General features: G+C 41.9%; 1 protein-coding gene across 21 annotated transcripts in view; it reads right to left on the bottom strand.

Moving 5' to 3' along the window:
- Positions 1 to 15,475, bottom strand: part of SGMS2 (sphingomyelin synthase 2) — an 87,793-nt gene extending 72,318 nt beyond the window's left edge. For 4 of the 21 annotated variants that reach the window (XM_067036451.1, XM_067036446.1, XM_067036457.1 and 1 more), the window contains exon 1: positions 15,270 to 15,475. The gene's annotated coding sequence lies outside the window, so the exon portion shown is untranslated. Of the gene's footprint in view, positions 1 to 13,231; positions 13,284 to 14,339; positions 14,513 to 14,847; positions 15,189 to 15,269 lie in introns of those variants that run through there. The other 17 variants (XM_067036463.1, XM_067036458.1, XM_067036454.1 and 14 more) reach the window with 16 other exon arrangements.
- Positions 15,476 to 27,220: the final 11,745 nt, after the last annotated feature.

Here is a 27,220-nt window from a genome sequence, read left to right as displayed (position 1 = left end):
ATTTCCTACAACCCCATCACCCACCAGAAGGAGTCCTGCTGGATTTCTCCTACTCTGTCACGTCACCCATCCAGGCGTATCCATGAAGTCTTGTCGATTCTATCTCCAAACCTCTCAAATCCATCCACTGCTCTCCATCTCTAATACTGCCACGCTGCTCCAGCCCGCATCACTTCTCACGTAGAATGCTGCCAACAGCTTCATAACAGGTCTCCTTGCTTCTACACCGGACCCCTTCTACTCCGCTCTGCCCAGCAGACAGACAGATCTGTTACAAATGTAAATCGGACCATGTGTCTCTCCTTCTTAGATCACTTCACAATGCCTTCTCATTGCATTTGGAATAAAACCCACAGGCCTTACAAATTTTGCAAGTACCAGCCCCTCCCCACCAGGTCCTGCCTGCCTCGCCACCTTCTTTCTCACTATTCCTTCCTGCGCAGACTCTGCGGCCAGACTGGTCTCCCTTCCTTCCCTTGTGTAACCAAGCACTCTCCCTGTTCCCTCTACTGGCTCATTCTCACCCTTCACCCCTCAGTGCAAGTCCAACATCTGACAAACTTTCCTGACTGTGCTAGGGCAGGCTTCCCCAGTCATCTCTACATGTTTCCTTTAAAGAACTGGTCCAAGTCTGAACTGATCTTGTTTATTAGTTTTACTTGCTTATCAACTTCTCAACCTCCCTTTTCAGCACTTTTTCCTCTCTCAACACATCAACTCATACAATCTCCATTAAGGGTAGAAACCTTGATTACCTATTGGTCACTGAATCCCTAGAATCAAGAATAAAGTCTAGCACAGAGCAAGTGCTCAAAAACTGTGCTGAATGCATTTATCAATTTCAGAAAGAGCTGAGCAGGGCTTAGGACTAGTCTCAGCCACCTGTATAGTACAGGTATTTGATAAAGTCGATATATTTATGAAATCCAGAGCAACCTATCTTGAGACCTTGGTGAGAACAGCAGCTTGTCCAGTGGCTGGGGGAATGTTTTGCTACAAAATCCTCCACCATGATTTCCTTCCTCTGCATTTAGGTGATTTTCCTGCACAGAATGGTACTCTCTCCTTTCTCCCTTTCTCCCAACCTCCTTTTCTCCCTTCCTTCCTCCCTCCCTCCCCGCCTTCTACCCCTCTCTCCCCTACCCCTCTCCCTCTCATACTGTACCTGTGTTTTCTTACAGTCTAATCTTATCTATTCCTGGCAGACTGATATTTGATATCAAGTAATGATTTCTCTGATCTAGGTTTTACAGTGGCCTTGCTTCCTAAATTGTCACAAGAAGCACCTGAACAAGGACACAAATTAGTAAGCAGCATCGTGCATATAAACAGGGCAAGGACAGGGTGAAGGTGGTGATGGATGAACAGGTAGACAGTGAGGTGACACATCAGAGGAAGTGTGGTGAGGCTCTGGGACAGAAACCAGGGTAGATGCCACACACATCCCACTTATCACAGCTCACAAAGGCATATGAGCAGCCATCTTTCCTATAAGCATAATAAGAAGAACCTAATAATCTAAATATTTCATTTATAGATCCTGGCATTGAAATGCACAAATTTATATTACAGATCACCTTAGAGACATGTTTCACTGTATCGTTCAGCCAGTTCACTCATTCTAGCAAAAGGCACCATAATCAGTTTTCTCTGGTGACCCCATGATATAATTCAGTTTATAAAATACAATAAATTATAATAATTATTATAATATAATAATTTATAACATATAACATTTTATATTATTGTATATATATTATTATTTTATTCGGTTTATAAAATAGAATACAGGGATAGTTCTGAGGATAACCTCAGATTCATGCAGGGTATTGTTCCTTAAGGATAAGGCTGGTCAGAGCTGCAGTGCCTGTCAAAGCAGCCACTAGTCCCGTGTGGCTACTGAGCACTTGAAGTGTGGCCAATCCAAGCTGACATGTGCAGTTACGTGCAGAATACACACCAGATTTCGAAGATTTAGAAAAAAAGTTAAAATGTCAAGAATTTTTACACTGATTATAATCGATACTACTAAATATGATAACATTTTGATACACTGGTTAAATAAAATATGTTCTTAAATATGTCCTTAACAAAATGACTCCAAATATCTTCTCTCGGTGCTTTTAAGAGTCTCCAATTTTTTTCTACTTCTACACAAGACAGTCTCTTCCCTCTAGAAACTGCTATATGTATATATTACACCATCCAGCTAGTGTTCCACCCATATTTCTTTAAAACTACCAAAAATCTTACATTATCCCTTATTTCATTTCTTAAGCAGGAAAATTCCCAAGATTTTAGTTCGTACACTGGTGCTGTTTCTACATTGCACAAAGGGGTCCTTAACTGATGCAAGCTGTCTCCAAATAACAATTTAAGATTGTTACTGGAGGATTCCTTAAAAAAACAAAAACCAAAAACTAACCCTGTCCATTATGATAATTCTTGCTATTTTTAATTTCCATAACTGACACGTTGATTCCAAGATATTGTCTACTCTGGGGTCTATAACCCTCTAGGTACTTACTACAGATGACCCAATGAATGACCAACTTTTATTTGTTTAATTCATTACAATTTGAAAAGCCATTGTATAGAAGTACTCTTGCTCTCAAAGAATTCATAATAACATTGCTAGGCAAGCACAGCAAGAAAAAGATTTTTAAAATGTAAAAGGAATCCGACCTCACATCTGTCAGAATGACTATCATCAAAAAGACCACAAATGTTGGTGAGGATGTGGAGAAAAGGACCCCTTGGACACTGTTGGTGGGAATGTAAACTGGTGCAGCCACTGTGGAAAACAGTATGGAGGTTCCTCAAAAACCTAAAAATAGAACTACCATATGATCCAGCAATCCCACTCCTGGGTATATATCTGAAAATGAAAACACTAACTCAAAATGATACAGGCACCCCAATGTTCATAGCAGCATTATTTACAATGGCCAAAATATGGAAGCAACCTAAGTGCCCATCAATAAACAAGTGGAGGATAAAGAAGATGTGAGATACATATACATACAATGGAATACTACTCAGCCATAAAAAATAATGAAATTTTGCCATTTGCAACAACATGGATGGACCTGGAGCATATATTACGCTTAGTGAAATAAGCTGGACAGAGAAAGACTAATACTGTATGCTATTACTTATATGTGGAATGTAAAAGATAAAACAAACTAGCAAATATAACAAAAAAGAAATGGACTCACAGATATAGAGAACAAACTAGTGGTCACCAGTGGGGAGAGAGGAAGGGAGAAGGGGCAAGATAGCTGTAGGGGATTAAGAGGTACAAACTATTATATATAAAATAAATAAGCTACAAGGATATGTTGTACAGCACAGGGAACACAGCCAATATCTTATAATAACTATAAATGGAGTATAATCTATAAAAATTTTGAATCACTACTATGTCATACACCTGAAACTAATATAATATTGGAAATCAACTATACCTCAATAAAAAATAAAAATAGGGCTTCCCTGGTGGCGCAGTGGTTGAGAGGCCGCCTGCCGATGCAGGGGACACGGGTTCGTGTCCCGGTCCGGGAAGATCCCACGTGCTGCCAGAGCGGCTGGGCCCGTGAGCCATGGCCGCTGAGCCTCTGCATCCGGAGCCTGTGCTCCGCAACGGGAGAGGCCACAACGGTGAGAGGCCCGCGTACCGCAAAAAAAAATAAAAATAAAAATAAATAAGAATAAAATAAAGAGAATCTGGAGTCAAAACTCAAGGGATAATGCCCACAACCATCACCACCACCGCATGTGGACCATCATCTTACCCCAAACAAATGCAAGGCTATAAAGACTGCCACATGGGGTACAGAACCACATTTCTGCTAGGCAACTCCGATGAAAGGCCCAGGTGGCTCCACTTGCTCAGGAATCAACAAGACTTTTCTTTTTTTGCTAAAACCTTGATACTGTCCGTGTAGACATCTGTATACAAATGTACAGAATTATCAAAAGTTAACGCCCTCTGCCGCAAAGTGGTTCCGTTTATATGCAAAATAAAACAGCCCCCCCCCCAATGTAAACACTTGCTATACTTGACATGTACGTACAATAAATCACGAGATGAAGCAGCTCTTTCACAGGGCTAGCATAAAGGAACAAATCAAAGCACTGACTGTTCTAGTAATTCTCTGTATTAGTTTCCTGCTGCAGCTGTATAAGTGACTATAAAGTTAATGGCTTAAAATGACACAAATTTCTTCTCTTACAGTTCTAGAAATCAGAAGTCCAAAAGGGGACTCAGTGGGTTAACACTGAAATGTCAGCAGGGCTGTGCTCCTTTCTGGAGGCCTGGGGGAGAATCCATTTCCCAGCCTTTCCCAGCTTAGAGATCGCGTGCATTCCTTGGCTCGTGGCCCCCTTCCATCTTAAGACGGCAATGGCCGTTTGAGGTTTTCCTAATGGTGCCAACTCTCTGATTCTGACTCTTTTCTTTCACTTTTCCACTTATAAGGACCCCTGTGATTATATTGGGTCGACCCAGATAACACAGGATAGTCTTCGTATCTTAAGTCAGCTGATTAGCAACCTTAATCCCTCCTTGCCAAGTAACATAACAGGTTCATAGTTTCTGGGGATTAGGATGTGAACATCTTTGGGGCACTATTATTCTGCCTGCCACCATCTCCAAGAGTAACTAGAAAACATTCAGAGAAACTTCACATGTGCAAGCTATTCTCCTCCAATAAGGATTTTTTAATATTTTAATTTACAATAGCTGAAAGCCCTAAAACTTAGAAAAACAAGTAACATTAAGGCAGCAGGAGGACTTCCCTGGTGGCGCAGTGGTTAAGAATCCACCTGCCAAGGCAGGGGACACAGGTTCAATCCCTGGTCTGGGAAGATCCTACATGCTGCGGAGCAACTAAGCCCGTGCGCCACAACTACTCAGCCTGTGCTGTAGAGCCTGTGAGTCACAACTACTGAGCCCATGTGCCACAACTACTGAAGTCCGCGCACCTTAGAGCCCGTGCTCCGCAGCAAGAGAAGCCACCGCAACGAGAAGCCCGCGCACCGCAACAAAGAGTAGCCTCCTCTCACCGCAACTAGAGAAAGCCCGCGCGCAGCAATGAAGACCCAACGCAGCCATAAATAAATTTTTTTAAAAACTGAGAACTTGGGCTTCCCTGGTGGCGCAGTGGTTGAGAATCCGCCTGCCGATGCAGGAGACACGGGTTCGTGCCCTGGTCCGGGAAGATCCCACATGCCGCGGAGCAACTAAGCCCGTGAGCCATGGCCGCTGGGCCTGCGCGTCCGGAGCCTGTGCTCCGCAACGGGAGAGGCCACAACAGTGAGAGGTCCGCATAACGCAAAAAAAAAAAAAAAAAAAGAAAAACTGAGAACTTAAAAAATATGTTTTTTTTAAAAAGCAGCAGGAATAGGTTGCAACTGAGTGTGCTGATCAGGGGACTGGGAGAAAGAATGCACTGCTCCTTTCCCGGACACAACACCAGGCCTGACTGAGCACTCACAAGCTTTTTGAGAGAAATGTTTGACAATACTGTATCATCAATGCATTTCAATAGCAACACTGAAATATATGACCTAGCTGTAGTCCTCCACATGGTAAATCATAAGGAGGTGATAGCATGTGTGGACAGGGGTGATGTTCCCTTTGCTAAAACTGCATGTGCAAGGATAAAATGAGGCCCAAGGCGTGAGATACGTGCCAGATTCTACAAACGACAGTGCGGTGGTTCGACTTCACACCCAAACTGTCTGCTTTCAAAACCCAATTCTGCCTGCCTCATACTAGCTGTGTGACCTTAGGCAAGTGACTTAACTTCTCTGTGTCTCAAAAGAGGATTCTTAAAATGGGGATAATAATATCTGTCTCAAGAGTGTTTAAGGAGGAAGAGATGAGTAAGAGTTCTAAGTGCTCAGAACAAACCCTGGCATAAAGTGAATGCTTTAAGTATTTGGAAAATAAAATTGTAAATGTTCCTGCTTGCTGCTTATAACTTGCCAACCAAACTATACACCAAGGGAGTGTACCTCTCAGCACTAGCTAACCCATCACAGAGAATATGATATCGTATATATACACACATAAATATTAATTTAACAGAAACAATGCCCTCTGTTGCTACTAAAGTTTAGTAGCAACTACTGGGGCAGTAATAACTGGATGGTTAAATAACTTGCAGATCAAATGCAAATCTCAGAAAACAGTAGCGGCTGTGTTAGATAGACCGTCTCAGGGCCTCCTAAAGAAAGACGTAGAGCATACTGTCCGGGGAGGACAGTAGGGTCTGTGATTCTTAATGGCCCCGGCATTTTCTGGGACAGTGGTGCTCATGGTACAATACTCTGCAGAAGGCTGAGCTCTGTGAGGGACACTGGCATTTACGCTCACCAGCGCTACCAGCATCTGCTGAGAGGGCTGGCATATTGTGATGGCAGCTTTGAAAGCTTTTCAGCATTCACAGCTGATGTTATATACTTCTTACGAAAGTTCTTGAATTCAATGGCAGTGGATGACCAATTTTAATAATTTTACTTTAACCCTGAAGGAAGGGAGGAGGAGAGAGGGATAGGACCCAGATCCTACCAATGCAGGCAAGATGTAACAAATGGCTATTAGGTTACAAGAAAAATACACTACCTTCATGAGAAATAATGAGAAACAATTTGATTTGGGGGACAATAGGAATGAACCCTTGGTTTTAAAAGTTAGAAGGATAGTCTACATGCAAAAAGTAGTAGCTGAGCCACCCAATATTAACTATGAACCAAGCATTACCCTCAGTGTTTGACACATTTAAAGTAATATAATTCATAGTCACCTTAGGAAGTAAATACTATCTTATTCCCATTTCACAGCCAGGAAATGGAGGTTCATCAGAGGAAGGTGCTCAGGTCACCTAGTGGTGAGGGATGTTGCTGGAACTTAAGTCCAACTGTGGCCTGAGTAAGCCTATGGGCCTTCATCTGTCCGGCATTACTTCGTGGCCTGAAGCAGCACAGACCAGAGAAGCATTCCAGGAGATGGGTGGTAGACATACAATCCCATATCAAAATATGTCCCCCCCCTCAAACCTGCTGTATCTCCAAAGCTAGCGGAGAGATTACATTAAGCCTAGGGGGATACTGGGCAGTGCGTGGGCAAGAGAATCAGCTGCCCCTGGCTTCAAAACCCTGCTCCTCTTCCCACCGGCTCTACAGCCTTGAGTATATTAACCTTTCTAAATTGTTTCCCTACTTCCACAGTGGAAGTAACACAATTTCTATTTTGCAGGGCTGTCTGAAGATAGAGAATTTGATTTAATCTTCTCTAGAACCTATCTCAGAGTTATCTACCATTATCTAACCATCCTTATTTTACTGCACTATCTCCAGCTTCTGTGTTTGGTGAAGCTTGGAGAACCACCTCAAGCTTTTGGCGTCTCTCTGTTTTAAAGGCTTAGCTTCATTTTCAACTACTGCTACCAGTCTTTTCCTGAAAGGTCTTCACTTCTCACTGGAAGTGGGCTGCTATCTAGAGGTATCCCTGCTTGGCATCCCAATTAGCTAAGTGATCCCTAATCCAAAACCGCTTATTCTTTAACCCTTTTCCCTACTCCCTCAATGAAAACTCATTCCTTCACATTTTCTCCAGTTAGATCAGACTACCTACTTAAAGTACTCCCAGGTAAGGAAAAGTATCCTTAACCCATCTGGGTGGGGTGCATGTTAAGAGGTGCTTCCCAAGATGATTTTCATCAACAGAGCAGGTCAGAGAGGCCCGGAACATGCATGTTCACCCCTGGCAGGCCAGACCCTACAGGATCACATGTGACCCCAGTTTCAACAGCAGGAGCCAATTCCCAGAAAGCCTTGGGATGAGGTACTACCTTCCAAGGGACGCAGAATCTGCCTTTGGCACATTTGCATCTTTCTACAGTTGTTTCCCCACCTCCAGGGCTACTCCTCCCTTGAGTCTCTCCCATTTGTGGAAAAGCTTTTCAGAAGTTTTACTCTTATGGTGTATTTTGCATTTCTAATCATCTTAATTGAAAAGAGGTCATTAAAGTCCCAAGGTAGGGGATTTCCCTGGTCCAGCAGTCAAGACTCCGAGCTTCCACTGCACTTCCACTGCAGGCGGCAGGTTCGATCCCCGGTCAGGGAACTAAGGTCCCGCATACTGCGTGGTGTGGCCAAAAATAAAATAAATTCCAGAGGTGGATACTCATCCCCTAGTTTTCCATAAATATGATGCCTCCAGGTCCACAGTTTCAACTGGATAGCAATTTGCCCTTATATAGGTACTACTCGAGCACTTTCGTGGTGTAGGCAAGTCCTGCCTGGTAAACTCAGAGTTAAGGATGCGTATTTCAGCTCAGTTTCTCAATTTTGCCTGAGGCCAGCCCTAACACTTGGGTATTTCTCTTTCCACAATCAAATGTATCGCCCTAAATGAAGCTCAGCACAGACACTACCAGGCGGAGAAATGACACTTACCTGAAGGTCCCTTCCAGAGCCTTTCACTTCATCTGACTTTTAGTAGCTAGCTGTCTTTTCTGACAACTGTGGCTTCAAAATTATCTTTCATCTCCTTTTATTCCCTCCTCTTTAACAACTTTAGTATGTGGTTTTATTCTTTTTAAATAGTACAAGGGATTTACTGGGAGAAAAGATGTAAATATAAGACAAACACTCAATCCAGTTAATGCTGCTTTTAACAAAAAGATCTAAGAACGTGCACAAGTTTGTTTAAGTTTTAAGTGACACTATCAATCTAAAGACACGAAACTATAAAGCAGAATTTTAAACTATAAGCAAATCATCAAATTAGGGTTTGACAGTAAGGAAAACAAATCAGCAAATAACTGATTAACCTATTTTTTTTTTTAATTTTTTTTTTGTGTGTGTGGTACACCGGCCTCTCACTGTTGTGGCCTCTCCCATTGCAGAGCACAGGCTCCAGACGCACAGGCTCAGCGGCCATGGCTCATGGGCCCAGCCGCTCCGCGGCATGTGGGATCTTCCCAGACCGGGGCACGAACCCGTGTCCCCTGCATTGGCAGGCGGACTCTCAACCACTGCGCCACCAGGGAAGCCCCGGATTAACCTATTTATACTGCAATTTTATTAGCTGTTTTTAAAATTCTGCTTTGAATTAAAAGTCATTGTTAGGAATTAACAAATTGAACTTATCTGGGTTTCTGTATGAAGAGGCTGAATTGAACACTACTCATATTCCAACATCCTTTATCAAAACCATGAGGATAAAGTAACTAGCATTAGATATGGAAATATAAACCCAAAGCAAAGTTAAAAGTTTGACTTGGGACTTCCCTGGTGGTCCGGTGGTTAAGAATCTGCCTTCCAATGCAGGGGATGTGGGTTCGATCCCTTGTCAGGGAACTAAGATCCCACATGCCTTGGGGCAACTAAACCTATGTGCCGCAACTACTGAGCTCGTGCACCGCAACGAGAGAGTAGCCTGTGTGCTGCGACTAAGATCCGACGCAGCCAAAAAAATAATAATAATAAAAATAAAAGTTTGACTCAGGGTAGCAAAGAGGGTATGATATTATAATAAAACTTGAGAAATGTTTAAATGAAGAAATACTTTATACCTATAATGAAAACTAGCTAATGGATATTTCTTGCACTTCCATTCATTAAATCAACCAGAAGATGTCTTAGCAATGATTCACTTTTCAAGAGATCAAACAACAAATTTCTAAGATTTTTTTAAAAGGTGATCTATTTAAAAGTGATGAGCTTATTCTAAACCTGATGATACATCTGCTGTATATGTAATATCTGCAAAATGCAACCTGTCTATCCTACTGGGTACCAAGGAGGCAAACTGTAGAAGCAGAATTTCTTTTCCAAGATACATGCACCCCTATGTTCATAGCAGCACTATTTACAATAGCCAAGACATGGAAACAACCTAAATGTCCATCAGCAGAGAAATGGATAAAGATGTGGTACATATTTTCAATAGACTTACTCAGCCATAAAAAAAGAATGAAATAATGCCATTTGCAGCAACATGGATGAACCTAGAGATCATCATACTAAGCGAAGTAAGTCAGAAAGAGAGACAAACATTTATATGTGGAATCTAAAATACAACACAAGTGAACATACCTATGAAACAGTAACAGACTCACAGACATAGAGAACAGACTTGTGGTTGCCATGGGGGAGGGAAGGATTGGGAGTTTGGGATTAGCAGATGTGAACTATTATATACAGGATGGACAGACAACAAAGTCCTACTGTATAGCACAGGGAACTATATTCAATATCCTGTGGTAAACCATAATGGAAAACAATATGAAAAAGAATATATATGTATAACTGAGTCACTTTGCTGTACAGCAGAAATTAACACAACACTGTAAATCAACTATACTTCAATAAAATTTTTTTTAAAAATTTCTTTTCTGCCTGGCAAAGTCAGCACTGCTACATTCTGCTATATTTCCCCATAAAAGAAGTTTAGCTTTATGTCTAATAACAATAATACAAACACAAATAGTTGTTAAGAAAGGCTCTGTGTTCCGTTTTCATCATAAATCCCTTGCGTAACGAGCTACTGACCTATTGTGCCCCTCTATAGAGAAGGAACACAGAAATTATAACAAATTTTAAAGAGAAAGGAGAAAGTTTCTAATTCTAAATATGGTGAAAAAAAGGCAGATAAATTAAAGATCATAATTCACTTTTTTAAATGACTAAAATAATCATGGGTTGCACACAGATATAGTTAGAAGGATACTTATTGCAGAGTTGCTTAAAATAGTGAAAACTCGAAACAAACAACTGTCTAACGATAAGGGATTGGTTGAGATGCAGCCATTCAATAGAAAACTATAAAAGACGCTTTAAGCATATTTTAGTGATATAGAGGCATCCATATTTGGGTGAAAAAAAAAGTTAGGAAACAGTATGTAGAGAACAAACTCGGTTTTGTAGAGAATAATTTTCTAGCTGTGTAACTTCAGGAAAGTTCCTTAATTTCCCTAAAGCAGTTTTTTTTCCTCCATGATCGTACCTACCTCATAGGGTTAGAGTGAGGATAACATGAGATTCTCTGTATAAAGTAACTGGCATATTGCCCGGCCCACATTAAGTGCTATACATGTTAGCTGTTGATGCTGTATGTTTACAGCGGTGAGAAAGCATTTGAGGATATAACACTAAGTAATTTTCTGGGTAGTGGCTGATTTGTTTACCTTGTACTTTTAAACCTCTACAAGTAAGAAACTGAAATATTATACTATTCACACACAGTGATTATTCTCTTAAAAATCTACGACGGGGGCTTCCCTGGTGGTGCAGTGGTTGAGAATCTGCCTGCTAATGCAGGGGACACGGGTTCGTGCCCCGGTCCGGGGGTATCCCATGTGCCGCGGAGCGGCTGGGCCCGTGGGCCACGGCCGCTGGGCCTGTGTCCGGAGCCTGTGCTCTGCAGCGGGAGAGGCCACAACAGTGAGAGGCCCATGTACCACAAAAAAAAAAAAAAAAAAAAAAAATCTACGATGATGCTATCTTTGCTCACAGTAAATAAATCTTGGTTGATCTGATTTCACCCTTCAGATTTCATTTAAACAAGTTTGCTCTGATATGGTTAAAATTATTTGACTTGGGACTTCCCAGGCAGTCCAGTGGTTAAGGCTTCACCTTCCAATGCGGGGGGTGCGGTTCGATCCCTGGTCGGGGAGCTAAGATCCCACATGCCTCTTGGCCAAAAAACCAAAACATAAAACAGAAGCAATATTGTAACAAAATTCAATAAAGACTTTTTAAAAATGGCCACATCAAAAAAAAAAAAAGGACTTCGGGTGGCACAGTGGTTAAGAATCAGCCTGCCAATGCAGGGGACACAGGTTCAAGCCCTTGTCTGGACAGATCCCACAGGCCGCGGAGCAACTAAGCCTGTGAGCCACAACTACCAAAGCCTGCACACCTAGAGCCCATGCTCCACGACAAGAGAAGCTACTGCAGTGGGAAGCTCATGTACCACAACGAAAAGTAGCCCCCGCTCACCACAACTAGAGAAAGCCCGCACGCAGCAATGAAGACCCAACACAGCCAAAAATTAAAATAAAATACATTTATTTTAAAAATACTTAAGGGCTGGGCTTCCCTGGTGGCGCAGTGGTTGAGAGTCCACCTGCCGATGCAGGGGACACGGGTTCGTGCCCCAGTCCGGGAAGATCCTACATGCCACCGAGCGGCTGGGCCCGTGAGCCATGGCCGCTAAGCCTGCGCCGCATCCGGAGCCTGTGCTCCGCAACGGGAGAGGCCACAACAGTGAGAGGCCCGCGTACCGTAAAAAAAAAAAAAAAAAAACTTAAGGGCTAAATTTGTCTATATAATACTGTTACTGGGTAAAGCAAGGCATACGTGCATGGTTCAGCCTCGAAACTTATGAGACCCAGTTCACTAGAATACAGCTTCACATTTATTAAATAAATTAGCACAGAAAGTTTCATTTCACCAATATATCACAGTCAGAAACAAGCTTATGTCTTTGTCTGTTGTCAGTATATTCTTGGTTAATGTTTCTCGCATTTATTTTTATACCATATTTAAATGAAACACCTTTTACTCCAAATATATAAAGTTGATCCCTTCTCTGTAAATTTGTGAATGTTTATATTGTTGTTTTACCTTTCATTAAAAGTTGCATAATCTCGTAAAAAAAAAAAAAGCCAGTAGATCTCAAATTATCAGTGAGAGGCAGCCTATCATAGCCTAATCATTTCTGGTTTCCTCCCAAGTCCCCTCCTCTCTCCTTCTTTTTGACTCTTTTTTCCCCTCCATAATCGAAGCCTAGGGGCTTTTTCTACCAGACTGTAAGCCAGTTACAGTGCCTCCTTCGTGTTAGCGTTGCTAGTACCTAGCATAGTGGCTGGAATATAGTAGCTGCTCACTAAACATTCACCAACTGAATAAATATCTGATAGTAGTAGTTCACAATGGAGGCTTCAAATCCCTCAGGAGGGAATTAGATAAAGGTGGATAGTCTCCTCTTATCTGAAACTGTCTAGAATTCTCGGTAATTCTTCCTTAAGAAAAGAAAACAAACATCTCACTTCAACGTATCACTTTTTAAAAAGTTCTCATTTGCATTCCATTGTCTATTTTAATAGATGTAAGATTATTTCTATGTTTTTCCCTATATTTTGCTTAAAGTCCCACAAGAATTCCAGAGAGTTTAAGTAAATTGCTCAGAGAAACACAGCCAGTAAGTTACCACCTGGATAGCCTTAGGTCTTCTGGATTCTGATGCACAAGATCTCTGCATCACACTGTGGAAAAAAACATTCCCTGTAACCTTTGACCCTAAAAGTTGTTGCAGATATAAGGTAAGAACAAATGTTTTCAGTAACACCTGAGCAAATGCTCCCTATCCCTCCAACTATCTCCTAGGGGTTTTTATAAGATTCCGTGAAAAGAGGACATTAGGCAGCAACCCAAAGGTGTCCAAGTGTTTCCCTCCATGTTCAAAAGTCAACCAGCTTTACTGAAAAATGAAACTAGAGAACCCAAATTAAACATTAACTCGTTAAAAAACACTTCAACCAGAAGACTACCGTGAAGTAAGGCCAGCAGCAAACCAAGGAAAGGGCTATCGTTTTGTACTGCGTATTTTTTTAAAAGGCAAAAAAAAAAAAAAAAGCCAAGTTAAGGGTAAAGTCAGAGAGTTACCCACACATCCTTTCTTCCTCCAAATTCCATTTTTCACTTTCAGCCACAGCTCTGACTCTGTTTAGTGAATGGCTGTTCCCCTGGTATGGGGTGGGAACCCGAACTCTTTCAGGTATACACACAGACGCGTTTAACTTACTTCACACTCCGAGGAACTTGCCAAAGGATTTCACACCCTAAACCTCAACCCAGCAGGTTTATAAGTAGGAAATTCTGTGGAAATTAATTGGTGATTATCTAAGCCAGCTGGAACACACTATTTATATATAAACAGTTAAAATTTGTTGAGGTCTACTTTGTGCCAGACATTATGATAGGTCTTTTGAGGTTTAATTCTCATTATTATCCTCTGAAACAGTTACAGTCCCATTTTACTAGTTCAGAGTGTTTAATGCGACTGAGAACCCACCATTAACAGAGGTGACTAGGAGTGAAACCAAGGATTTGGAAAGTTAAGTTCAAAATCCACGCCCACCTAGAGGCACTAAACAATTGAATCGCTTCAAAAATTTAACATACGTGTCAAAACGATCTTAAGGTCGTTTTAGAGCAAGCAAGATGAAATAGAAGAATGGCAAAGACTGATATATAAAAATTACAGGACATAACGTTTGAGTTGTTTCAAGACATAGACGCGGGCTATTAACTATCCATACCTCAGAGAAGTAGACGGGTCCACTCGCACCTATTTGCGCTGAAACACCAAGCCTCTCTTTCCTTAAGGGTAGTAGCTTTGGAATGCCAAACGTGGAAACGTTTCAGTGTGGGCAGCCCAAGCTGGGTTCTTACCGTTCACACATCATCAGTAAGTGCCTCTCAAAAAAAGCTTAAAAACAGTCCCTCCTCCACCTCCTTTGAACTTCAGTCCTGACCTCCAGAGTGGCTCAGGACAATCTGTGGTTCAATCTGTGTCCTTTCAACGTCAGGACCGAGTGACCCGCAATGGTTGCAAATGAATGAGATGAATGCTCAGAGCGTGGAGACGAAGCCACACGTCCATCCTCTCTATGAGGCTAAATCAGGGAAGGATGCCTTGGGGCGGGGCGCGTGGGAGCCGAATTAGAGCCACGTCCGCGTTCGCAGTCCACCCTGCCCTCCCCGCGCTGCGCCCGCGGCACGGCTTTCCAGCCCATCCTCCTCCCCGGCCCCTCCGGCGCTCCTTACCCGCTCTCACCTGGGGCTCCAGACCTTCCCTGCCGGACGCACCAGCTCCCGGGCCCGGGATCTGCTAGGGGACGGAGCCCGCTGCCGCAGCCGCCCCCGGTCGAAGCCGCTGTAAAGTTTGCTCGGGGTCTCGCCCTCTCCTGCCTCGACCCTGCCAGGGAAGCACCTCCCGTGTCGCTCCCGCGGCTGCCGGCTCCGAGGCCGCTCTCGGCGGCGCTGCAGCACCGGCCGGGCTCGGGCGGCCGAGAACGGCTCCCTGCGCGCGGAGGGCGGGGTCTCCCCGCTCAGCCCGCGGCGCGGCGCTCGGTGTTTACCGCGGCCCCGCGCGGCCCGCTCTCCCCGCCCGCCGCCCTGCGCGCTCCTGACATCATTCATTCTCTCACACCCTTGCCCGCCCACTCCATTTCCAAACAGTGACTCACCCGGCGGCGCCCGCTCCCGCTGCTGTGGCTCTCCAGGCGCAGAGCGGAGCTCGAAAAACCGGTGCGACTTCTTGAGAAGTGAACCCCAGCCGCGGCTCTCTGCTCCCAACCATTAAAGGTGCAGGGAAGGAGGGGCTTGGCAGGCGGGGCAGATTGGCTCAGCGGGGCTGGAGCGGACCTCCCTGAGCGGTGACAGAGAACAATCTGGGAAAGTTCTTTGGGTGCCACTCCCTGCAACTTTCAAGGGTGGGGCCGGGAAGACATCCCCCCACCCCCGCACGTCGCGCCTTTCTCGGGAACGGCTTCCTGACGTCGGTGTGAGTGGGCTTGGGGCGCCAGCGGTTATTCACTGGGTATTGCCTGGGCCTGGGTCAAAGAGTGGGTTACCAGACCTGAAAGGATTTCCTGGCAGGGTTAGTCATGGGTCCGCACGATAGTAACTCTAGGTGAGAGCTGGAAGGGTTCTCCAAGTTAATGAGGCTAGTAATACTTTCCCTTAGGTGACTAACCACCTTGTCATATGTCCTGTTAATTGATTTGCTTCTCATTAAGGATAGAAAACAGTAACCAAAATGAACAGTGAGAGAGTAGTTCTTTGCTCAGCGGAACACTGCGCTTTTCCGCAGCTTTTCGAGAGCACAAGACGGCCGTGTGAGATTTCTTTGATGAGCTCAGCAGTTATGTTTTTAGAAGGGGTGTTGCCTTCTTTAAAATGGTCAAGGCTCTACACTTTTTGGAGTTGGTATTCATACACCTGCTGGGCAGTTTTCAAAGTAAACGATGGCTGCCTTGGATTCTAACTAGGATGAATCAGGGGGAATTTGGTCAAATCCTTATAGAATTTAACTGACATATGTTTTATGTTAATTTCTACTTTCGGACAGGGTAATTATGCTTAGGATTTGCACTGGCTTATGGGTGATTACATATAATCAACAAAAATAATCAAGAGACATGTCTGGGTGCCTAGTGCAGAAATCATGGAGGTAAACAATCATCTGTTTATGATAATTCAACAGGATGGTAACAGAAAAACAAACAAAAAAACACACACAAAAAAAAACTTGCAGGACAGTCCCAAAACGGACATCTGTATGATGTCACTACAGGAGTTTCCCTGAAGTGAAAATGCTCCTGAGTTAACCAGAGGTTCAACATCATTGTTGTGGAAAATGTACATATCAAGGTACAGAAAGGTAACAACCCAGGACACCAACAATTGAAATTTATTTTACTTGGGTTTATGTTTCCTTTTCAATAGGAGTTCGTTTTTTACAAAACCCAGGCATTTTGCCCAGAAGGCACTAGCAAATGGATTGGTTTGCTAGGATGTAAAGTAAATAGAAATTCAAAGCAACAGTTTTTATAGACCATCACAGATGTAATCAGAGGCTTGGGTGTCCTGTCCACTGGTAACACAGAAGGACTAGATTCAAATGTGTAGCCACAGAAGAGTTTGAGTGAATATCCCACCTACTCCCTACTTTATGACCCAAATGTTCAGGCATTATGGAGATATGTTTAAGTAAGATTTTCTACATATCTCAGAAAATGATATTGTGGGCTTTGGGGTCTGTGTACATGGGTGAAGTCAAAAAGCTCAAAAGAAGGCCTCCCATCCTATGTGTCTTGTTGCAGATGTAAATCCTGCAGCTCTATCATACAAAGGTCACTGTCTGTATGAGAGGCTGTTTAATGGGTAGTTTTAAATTTGCAGTTACTATTATGTCTCAGTTTAAATATTGTGAAATAAATAATTACGTGGGCGCTTCCCTGGTGGCGCAGTGGTTGGGAGTCCGCCTGCCGATGCAGGGGACACGGGTTCGTGCCCCGGTCTGGGAAGATCCCGCGTGCCGCGGAGCGGCTGGGCCCGTGAGCCATGGCTGCTGAGCCTGCGCGTCCGGAGCCTGTGCTCCGCAACGGGAGAGGCCACAACAGTGAGAGGCCCGCATATCACAAAAAATAATAATAATAATAATTACGTGATTTTATTATACCACTTCAATATACCCCAGTAAATGTAATATTGAATAATATAATTGTGTGGGCTTCCCTGGTGGCGCAGTGGTTGAGAATCCGCCTGCCGATGCAGGAGACACGGGTTCGTGCCCTGGTCCGGGAAGATCCCACATGCCGCGGAGCAACTAAGCCCGTGAGCCATGGCCGCTGAGCCTGTGCGTCCGGAGCCTGTGCTCCGCAACGGGAGAGGCCACAACAGTGAGAGGCCCGCATACCGAAAAAAAAAAATATATATATATAATTGTGATTGAGTTCCATGAAGTTTTTCCATTCTACTCATTATCAACATGTGAGAAAGCAAATTATTCATCTTAATTTCCATGTTTTGAAAAACATTGATTGACTTGTCCGTCTCACAGAAAGAGGTGATTATTTTTCAACTGAACTTTTTGTTCATACAACATATCAGAGTTTACTAAGTCCCTGATTAATCACCTTCCAAAAATAATAATGCTGAATGTTCTGAAGGAGAGATAGGGCTGACAGTTGTGTTCCTGTCAATATTTTTTTCTAAACCAGTACGTACTGTAAAGCGAGTTTAACAGATATTTCTTTGGTATGATACAACATACTGGTTAAGTTAGGAAAACATACATATCTGTAGTACTTACCTGCTCTTATAATAACTCCTACTCTAGATGTACCTAAGTCATTGACTCAAGCAACAAATGTTTATTGAGTTCCCACTTTGTGCCCACATTGTTTGTCTAAGAATCACCATGTGCATCTTCTAAACATAGTCTCAGCAATGGGAATGTTTGCTTTTTTAAAAAAATTACCTAAGGATGTTTAGAGCAGTACTATTTATAATTTTCCCAGGGTCCAGTGCCTGGCATGTAATTATTCAGTGAGTGAAATAAATGAATGAACAAGCCTCAAAGAACAAACTAATAGTGAAGTAATCCCATGTTATGAGATACTATATAGGCAATGGGAAAAAAAAAGAATAAAGTAGTTCCATAGGCTCTTAGAAAACTCTGTGTTAAGTGAAAAATATGAGCTGATGAAAAATATATTCACACACACACAATATTTATGAATCAAACATAACTTCTGGGACTTCCCTGGTGGTGCAGTGGTTAAGAATCCTCCTGCCAATGCAGGGGACACGGGTTCGATCCCTGAACCAGGAAGATCCCACATGCTGCGGAGCAACTAAGACCGTGTGCCACAACTACTGAGCCTGTGCTCTAGAGCCCGTGAGCCACAACTACTGAGCCCACATGCCACAACTATTGAAGCCTGCACACCTAGAGCCCGAGCTCTGCAACAAGAGAAGCCACCGCAATGAGAAGCCAATGCATCACAACGAAAAGTAGCCCCCACTTGCCACGACTAGAGAAAACCCACACACAGCAACGAAGACCCAAAGCAACGCAGCCAAAAATAAATAAATAAATTTTAAAAAGCAAAGAAAAAACCCATAACTTCCCAGGGCTTCCCTTGTGGCGCAGTGGTTAAGAATCTGCCTGCCAATGCAGGGAATGCGGGTTCAAACCCTGGTCCAGGAAGATCCCACATGCTGTGGAGCAACTAAGCCCATGCGCCACAACTACTGAGCCTGTGCTCTAGAGCCTGTGAGCCACAACTACTGAACCCTGCGCGCCTAAAGCCCATGCTCCGCAACAAGAAAAGCCACTGCAATGAGAAGCCCGCACACTGCAACGAAGAGCAGCCCCCTCTGGCCGCAACTAGAAGAAAGCCCGCACGCAGCAACTAAGACCCAAGGCAGCCAAAAAGAAAACATTTTTTAAAAAAGGAGGAAGACAGGTTTAAAGAAAAAAAAAAAACTTCCCCCCAAAAAATCCAGAATCAAACTATGTATTACCTCTTGCAATGAGATACAGTCAGCCCTCTGTATCTGCAGGTTCTGTAGCCTCCGATTCAACCAAGATTGAAAATATTCAGAAAAAAATTCCAGGAAATTCCAAAAAGCAAAACTTTAATTTGCAGTGCCAGCAATTATTTAGATAGCATTTATGTTGTATTAGATATTATAAGTAATGTAAAGATGATTTAAAGTATATAGGAGGGTATGCATAGGTTATATGCAAAATCTTTGCTATTTAATATAAGGGATTTGAGCATCCATGGATTTTGGTATCCACCAGTGTCCTGGAACCAATACTCTGCAGATACTGAGGGCAATTGTATAGGAAGGTAAGAATGTGAGGGGGAAACTAGTATTTCTGGACTATTTTTCAATGAGACATATTACTTTTGAAATCAAAAACAACAACACAAGCAATATTACAACTGAGAAGGCAGTAATACGAGTCCATGACATAAGGAAGCTTACTGTCTAGTTGGAGAGATAATAACACCCAGAGCAATAGAGATTAAGGCTGATCACCCTCTGAATTTGGGGTTTCAGATATTTATTCTGTGCCAGGCCCATCCAAAGAGCAAGCACCTACCATTTATTGAGTACTTATTGTATGCCAGAGACTGTGCAAATCACGTTACCTATATTATCTCATTTAACAATTTCAGCAACAATCTGAGATAGGTACTCATAATGCCCTTCTCTACGTATAAGGTAACCAAATAAAAGAGATTGTCATTTTCTGAAGATCACATTCAAGTAAGTAGCATCATGGGAATTCCCTGGCAGTCCAGTGTTTAGGACTCTGCACTTTCACTGCTGAGGGCCCAGGTTCAATCCCTGGTCAGGGAACTAAAACCATGTGACAAAAAAAAAAAAAATTTAAAATAAAAAAAATTTTAAAGTAAGTGGCATCATTGGGGGCATAAAACCAGGGTCTTCTGGCCCTAAAGTTCATGTTTTTGGCCACTATTCCTTAAAGTGCATCCACACTGATATAACTCTTTTGATATAACAATACTCTTACTTTGGTTTTTAAAACATGTTTATTTTAAACTTATTTTTAAAATAAGGTAATAATACCATATTATGCTGCTATTGGAAAATGAAGAAAAAATGTAAACACTGTTAACATTTTGGTGTCCAGTCTCCTTCCCTTAGATTTCCATTGTTTAAGATAATTTCAACAACAGCATACAAATTATTCTTATTCTGATTTTTATAAAAATTTAGCACTATATCATATGCTCTTTCCTCAAGATTATTATTTTAGTGGCTGGAAGGTGTGCCAAAAATATATATATATGCTTGTACATGTATGTGTGTGCATTGAATTTGGTCTCTCTGAAATCTGGTAGTCTAATTCTTGATTGGGGAGCAATTTAGTTTAATATTTTTATATTTTTCTACTAATGAAAATCCTTGGGCTATCTTTTTTAGAGTTAGTACTACTACACTATCTATACAAATATTCTATATTAAATGAAAGTGTTTCGGGTATTCAGAAGAGTAAATGAAATGTACTATTTGCCACATTTTATTAACATTACTGTCCATGCTGTTTCTGGACTGAAGGAAAATTAGGAGGGTGTAGGGACAGCAATGAGGAGTTTAGCCACAGTCCGGGTGTGAAATGGCCGTGGTCTGCATTAGGAGAGTAGTGATGGGAATGTAGAAGGTAGAGCAGATTTGAAGCATAATGGACAGAACTTGCAGATCAATTGGATATGGGGATGGAGCCAAAGGTGACTCCTACTTTTTTTGTTTACTTGAGCACTTGGGTGGATGGATGCTAGTGCCCTTTACCAGGACAAGGAATGCCAAGATAAGAACAGGTTTATGAAGGAAGATGATGAATTATATTTAAACATGATGACTTTGAGATCTGAGATGTATAATTGGAGATGTCAAGTGGGGAGCTGATGATAGGAGTCTGGAACTCAGAAAAGAGCTAAGAACTACAGATATAAATTTGAGAAGAGTCAGCATGTACATAAGAAAGCCATAGGAGACCTTGGCAAAGATGGCGGAGTAGGAAGACCCTGAGCTCACCTCCTCTCACGGGCATACCAAAATTACAAATATTTAGAGAGCAATATTTGATGAGAAAACCCAGAATCTACCAGAAAAGATCTTTTACAACCAAATATATAAAGAAAGAAACAGCAATGAGATGGGTAGGAGGAGTGGAGTCACCCACAGTACAGTCAAGACTCATACACCCAAGTGGGTGACCCAGCAATGAGATGGGTAGGAGGAGTGGAGTCACCCACAGTACAGTCAAGACTCATACACCCAAGTGGGTGACCCAACAATGAGATGGGTAGGAGGAGTGGAGTCACCCACAGTACAGTCAAGACTCATACACCCAAGTGGGTGACCCACCAGTCCCGGGATCTCTGGGCCACAACCCCACACAGAAGCAGGCAGACACTGGCCCCAGGACCAGTGCAGCCCTGCAGCTTGACTTGTCAGGACCCAGCCAACACACCAACCCTGGAAACCCCCAGGCCCCGGCCATGCCCACCAGCTCTGGGACACCTTGTGCCTTTTAGCCGGCAGCCCCAGGATCCAGCCCCACCCAGCAGCGGACTGAAACCAGCTTTGGAACACCGAGGGCCGTGCTGCTAGAGACCCCGGGACCCAGCTCCACACACCAGTGAGCCATCACTAGTCCTGGGACACCCCTGGGCCCTGGGGCCACCGACCAGCAGGGCAACACCAGGTCGAGATACTTGGACTCCTCAAACACCCGAGGCTCCAGCCCCACTCACCAGTGGGCCAGCACCAGCTTTGGGAAACCCCAGAACCTGCAGCCAGCTGTGTCAGGAACTGGTCCTACCCACCACCAACACTATATTTGGGAAGTCCAGCCCCACAACCACGCACTACAGAACCTAGCTCTGCCCACCATGAGCTAGCCCCCGAGGTTCCATAGCTAGCCGACTCGTGACGTGGTCCCACCAAACAGCAGCTGGCAGCCTCCACACAAGGCAGGGCCTGGCAGCCAACTGGACAGGGGGCCAGCTACGCCTACCAAACTGCCCACTTGTAGTCAAACTGCCCACCTGTAGTCTTGTAGTCAGCCCACTACAAGAGAAGGACCTATGTAGCCCAACATAGGGAGCATCCCTAGAGCATATAGCTCTGGTTACCAGAGGGGAGTGTGCTGCTGGGATGCATAGGTCACCTCCTCCAAACAGCAGCTTCTCCAAGGTCTGGAAATGTAACCAACCTACCAGATACATACAAGTAAAAATAGCAACTTGGAAAATGAGGTGACAATGTTCCAAATAAAGCAACAAGATAAAGCCCCAAAAGAAGAACTAAGTGAAATGGAGATGGGCAATCTACCTGATAAAGAGTTCAAGGTAATGATTGTAAAGATGATCAAAGAATTCAGGAGAAAAATGGATGAACAGAGTGAGAAATTAGGAGTTTTTAACAAAGAGTTAGAAAATATAAAGAAGAATGAGAGATAAAGAACACAATAACTGAAATGAAAAATAAACTAGAAGGAATCAAGAGTAGGTTAAATGATACAGAGGAATATATTAGTGAGCTGGAAGATAGAGCTGTGGAAATCACTGAGGTTGAACAGAAAAAAGAATAAAAGGAAATGAGGACAGTTTAAGAGGCTTCTGGCACAACATCAAGCATACTAACATTTACATTATAGGAGTCCCAGAAAGAGGAGAGAGAGAGAGAAAGGGGCTGAGAACATATTTGAAGACATAATAGCTGAATACTTACATAACCTGGGAAGGGAAGGAGACATCCAGGTCCAGGAAGGACAGAGAGTGCAAAACAGGATCAACCTAAGGAGGAACATACCAAGACACATTGTATTTAAGATGACAAAAATTAAAGTTAACGAGAATATTAAAAGCAGCAAGGGAAAAGCAATAAATTACATACAAGGAAACTCCCATCAAGCTATCAGCTGACTTTTCAGCAGAAACTCTGCTGGCCAGAAGGGAATGGCACTACATATCTAAAGTGCTGAAAGGGAAAAACATACAACCAAGAATAATCCACCAATCAAGGCTTTCTTTCTGATCGGATGGAGAGATCAAAAGTTTTACAGATAAGTGGGGTGGGGGGGAGGTGATAAATTGGGAGATTGGGATTGACATATATACACTAATATTTATTAAATGGATAACTAATAAGAACCTGCCGTATAAAAAAATAAATAAAATTCAAAAAAAAAGTTTTACAGATAAGCAAAAGATAAGAGTTCAGCACCATCAAACCAGCTTTACAAGAAATGTTAAAGGGATTTCTCTGAGTGAAAAAGAAAAGGCTACAACTAGAAACATGAAAATTACAAAAAAGAAAAACCTCACTGGTAAAGACAAATATACAGAAAAGGTAGTAAATCAACCATGTGCAAAATTAGCAGGAAGGTTAAAAGACAAAAGTATAAAACCATTTATATCTGTGATAAGCAGTTAAGGGATACACAAAACAAAAAGATGTAAAATATGATGTCAAAAACAGTAATGATGGAGGGAGGAGAGTAAAAATGGAGGGTTGTTAAAGTGCATTTGAAATTAAGACATCAGCAACTTAAAATAATCATGTATATATAAAGATTGCTGTATATAAACCTCATGGTAACCATGAACCAAAAACCTAATATAGACACATAAAAAATAAAGAGAAAGGAATTCAAACATACCACTAAAGAAAATCATCAAATCATGAAGAGAACAAGAGAAAAAGAAAGAAACAGCAAAGAACTACAGAAACAACCAGAAAACAATTAACTAAATGAGATTAAATATAACCTATCCATAATTACTTTAAATGTAAATGACAAAATGTCCCAGTCAAAAAACTTAAGGTGACTGACTTTCAGTCTAAGTGACAGTAAGTCACCCCAACTATGGAAATGCTGGGCTGTGAAATCATGCCTGTTAGCTCAGACTGGAGTGTGTCCTATGAGCATCCCTCCTACTCCTCACAGAAGGCCAAGATGGTGCCCCAGAGCTGCTCCTCAAAGTGCCCCCACCAGCTGAGTCTGAGTTTTGTCTCTCTAAATGTTAAAACAAATAACATAAGGAGAAAAGGACATTCCCCACTAAATTTGAATACTTTGCATAAGCTTGATAGGGCAAGAGTGCAATCAACAACTATTTTAAAGTGAATCTTCTTTTCATCCACCTCTCATTTATCCCTTAAATGAGGAAACACATTGGTCTAGCAAGGATAGTATTTGTGCCTTGAGGATAGCAATTATAGAATACATCCATCTAAAATATCGTATTCTTGGGCTTCCCTGGTGGCGCAGTGGTTGAGAATCTGCCTGCTAATGCAGGGGACAAGGGTTCAAGCCCTGGTCTGGGAAGATCCCACATGCCGCGGAGCAACTAGGTCCGTGAGCCACAATTACTGAGACTGCGCGTCTGGAGCTTGTGCTCCGCAACAAGAGAGGCCACAATAGTGAGAGGCCTGCGCACCATGATGAAGAGTGCCCCCGCTTGCCACAACTAGAGGAAGCCCTCACACAAAACGAAGAGCCAACACAGCAAAAATAAATAAATAAATAATTTTTTTAAAATAATAATAAATAAATAAAATAAAATACCGTATTCTGCATTTTGTTGCTTTGTTTGTTTAGAGAGAGTAATACCAAACAGTCTTCAAAGAAAAGGAAGTGAAAACCAAGTGCTTCAATAATCAAGAACATCTATGTTTTGAGATGGGTGTGTGGTGAAGCATGCTTTTGAGGTTTTCTGTATTTAGGAGATTCTGAGTTCTTGACTGTTGGCCAACTTTCAAGCAAGTAAAAATCAGTGTGGTCTGTAAATTTGTCTAAGTTTACCCAGAAAAATGTTCTGTTCCTTCTGTGGCACATGCTTATGCTGCTGAAAGCTAAATCCTCAAAATAAAACCTAAGGAGGGGACTAATAATTCATTAAAGTAAATCAATGGTGTCGCTACTAATTCCTATCCTGTAGAAGAATTTTTGGTAGTGGATAAATAACATACCCTGGGCAGATGAACTCAACCTGGTAGATAAAAGTTTGCTTTGGTCACAGTTGCCTATGAATATGGGTTTCAAAATAAACATAAAATGAGAAAAAAAAACAAAAACAAAACATAAAGCCTTAACTTAGAATTTCATTATGTTTTAGAATCATCAGTGCCTTAATGTTCAAACATCTAATTAAGTTCTCCTAGTAAGGGGAAATGCACGTTTTATTATGGCTTTTTGTGAATATATAAGCAGCGATGTATGGCTTTAAAAAAATTCTGTGTTTCTGTGACAATGTTTGTTAATCCAGCCAATGCAGTTATTTACAGAAAAATGGAGCATGTAGTAGTTTTTCATGTACAAGTAAGAACTGTTTCCCCCCAAAACCTTAGTTACCTGAATTGTTCTAAAGTTATTTGTAAAATCTGAAATGCAGTGATTAAAGAGGTGAGAATTATTTAAAAAAAAAAACTTAGGGTGACTGAATGGATAAAAAAAGCAAGACCTATCTATTTGCTGCCTACAAGAGACTCACTTCAGATCTATAGACACACAGAGACTGAAAGGGAAGGGAGGGAAAAAGATGCAATATGCAAATGGAAATCAAAAGAAAGTCAGGGTAGCAATATCTATATCAAGACAAAATAGACTTTTAAAGAAAGACTGTAACAAGAGACAAAGAAAGACATCACATAATGATCAAGGAATCAATCCAAGAAGAATATATAACAATTGTAAATATATATGCATCCAAGTTAGGAGCACATAAATGCATAAGGCAAATGTTAACAGACATAAAGGGAGAAATCAATGGCAAAACAATAATAGTAGGGGAATTTAACACCCCACTTACATCAATGGACAGATCATCCAGATGGAAAATCAATAAGGAAACACAACATGACACATTAAAACAAATATATATACATAAAACATTCCATCCCAAAGCAGCAGAATACACATTCTTTACAAGTGCACATGGAACATTCTCCAGGGCAGATCACATACTAGACCACAAAACAAAACAAGCCTTGGTAAATTTAAGAAAATTTAAATTATGCCAAACATTTTTTCCAACCACAACGCAATGAGGCTAGAAATCAACTAAAAAAAACAAAAAAAGTAGATAACAAAAACACAGGGAAGTTAAACAATATGCTACTAAACAACCAATGAATCACTGAAGGAATCAAACAAGAAATAAAAAAATACCTAGAGACAAATGAAAATGAAAACAAAATAATCCTAAATCTATGGAATGCAGCAAAAGCAGTTCTAATAGGGAAGTTTATAGTGATACAAGCCTACCTCAGGAAACAAGAAAAATCTCAAAGAAACAACCTAACCCTACACCTAAATTTATTAGAAAAAGAACAAACACAAAACAAAGTTAGTGGAAGGAAAGAAATCATAGAGATCAGAGCAGAAATTAATGAAATAGAGACAAAGGAAAGAAAGAAAGAAAGAAAGGAAAGATCAGTAAAACTAAGAGCTGGTTCTTTGAAAAGATAAAATTGGCAAACCTTTAGCTGAACTCATCAAGAAACAAAGAGGGCCCAAATCAATAAAATCAGAAATGAAAAGGGAGAAATTACAATGGACACCACAGAAACACAAAGCATCATAAGAGATTACTATGAACAACTATATGCCAATAAAATGGACCACCTAGAAGAAATGGACAAATTCCTAGAAATGTACAATCTCCCAAGACTGAATCAGGAAGAAATAGACAATAGGAACAGACCAATTACCAGTAATGAAATTGAATCAGTAATTGTAAAACTCCCAACAAAACAGTATGGAGGTTCCTTAAAAAATTAAAAATAGAACTACACTATGACCCAGCAGGCCCACTACTGGGCATATACCCAGAGAAAACCATAATTCAAAAAGACACGTGCACTCCAATGTTCATAGCAGCCCTACTTATAAAAGCCAGGACATGGAAGCAACCTAAATGTCCATCAACAGAGGAACAGATAAAGAAGATGTGGTACATATATACAATGGAATACTACTCAGCTATAAAAAGGAATGAAATTGGGTCATTTGTAGAGATGTGGATGGACCTAGAGAGTGTCATACAGAGTGAAGTAAGTCAGAAAGAGAAAAACAAATATT

Source organism: Kogia breviceps, chromosome 6, assembly GCF_026419965.1.
Source record: "Kogia breviceps isolate mKogBre1 chromosome 6, mKogBre1 haplotype 1, whole genome shotgun sequence".
Taxonomy (NCBI): domain Eukaryota; kingdom Metazoa; phylum Chordata; class Mammalia; order Artiodactyla; family Physeteridae; genus Kogia; species Kogia breviceps.
Note: the sequence above shows the minus strand (reverse complement) of the source record. Positions and strands in the feature narration are given on the sequence as shown.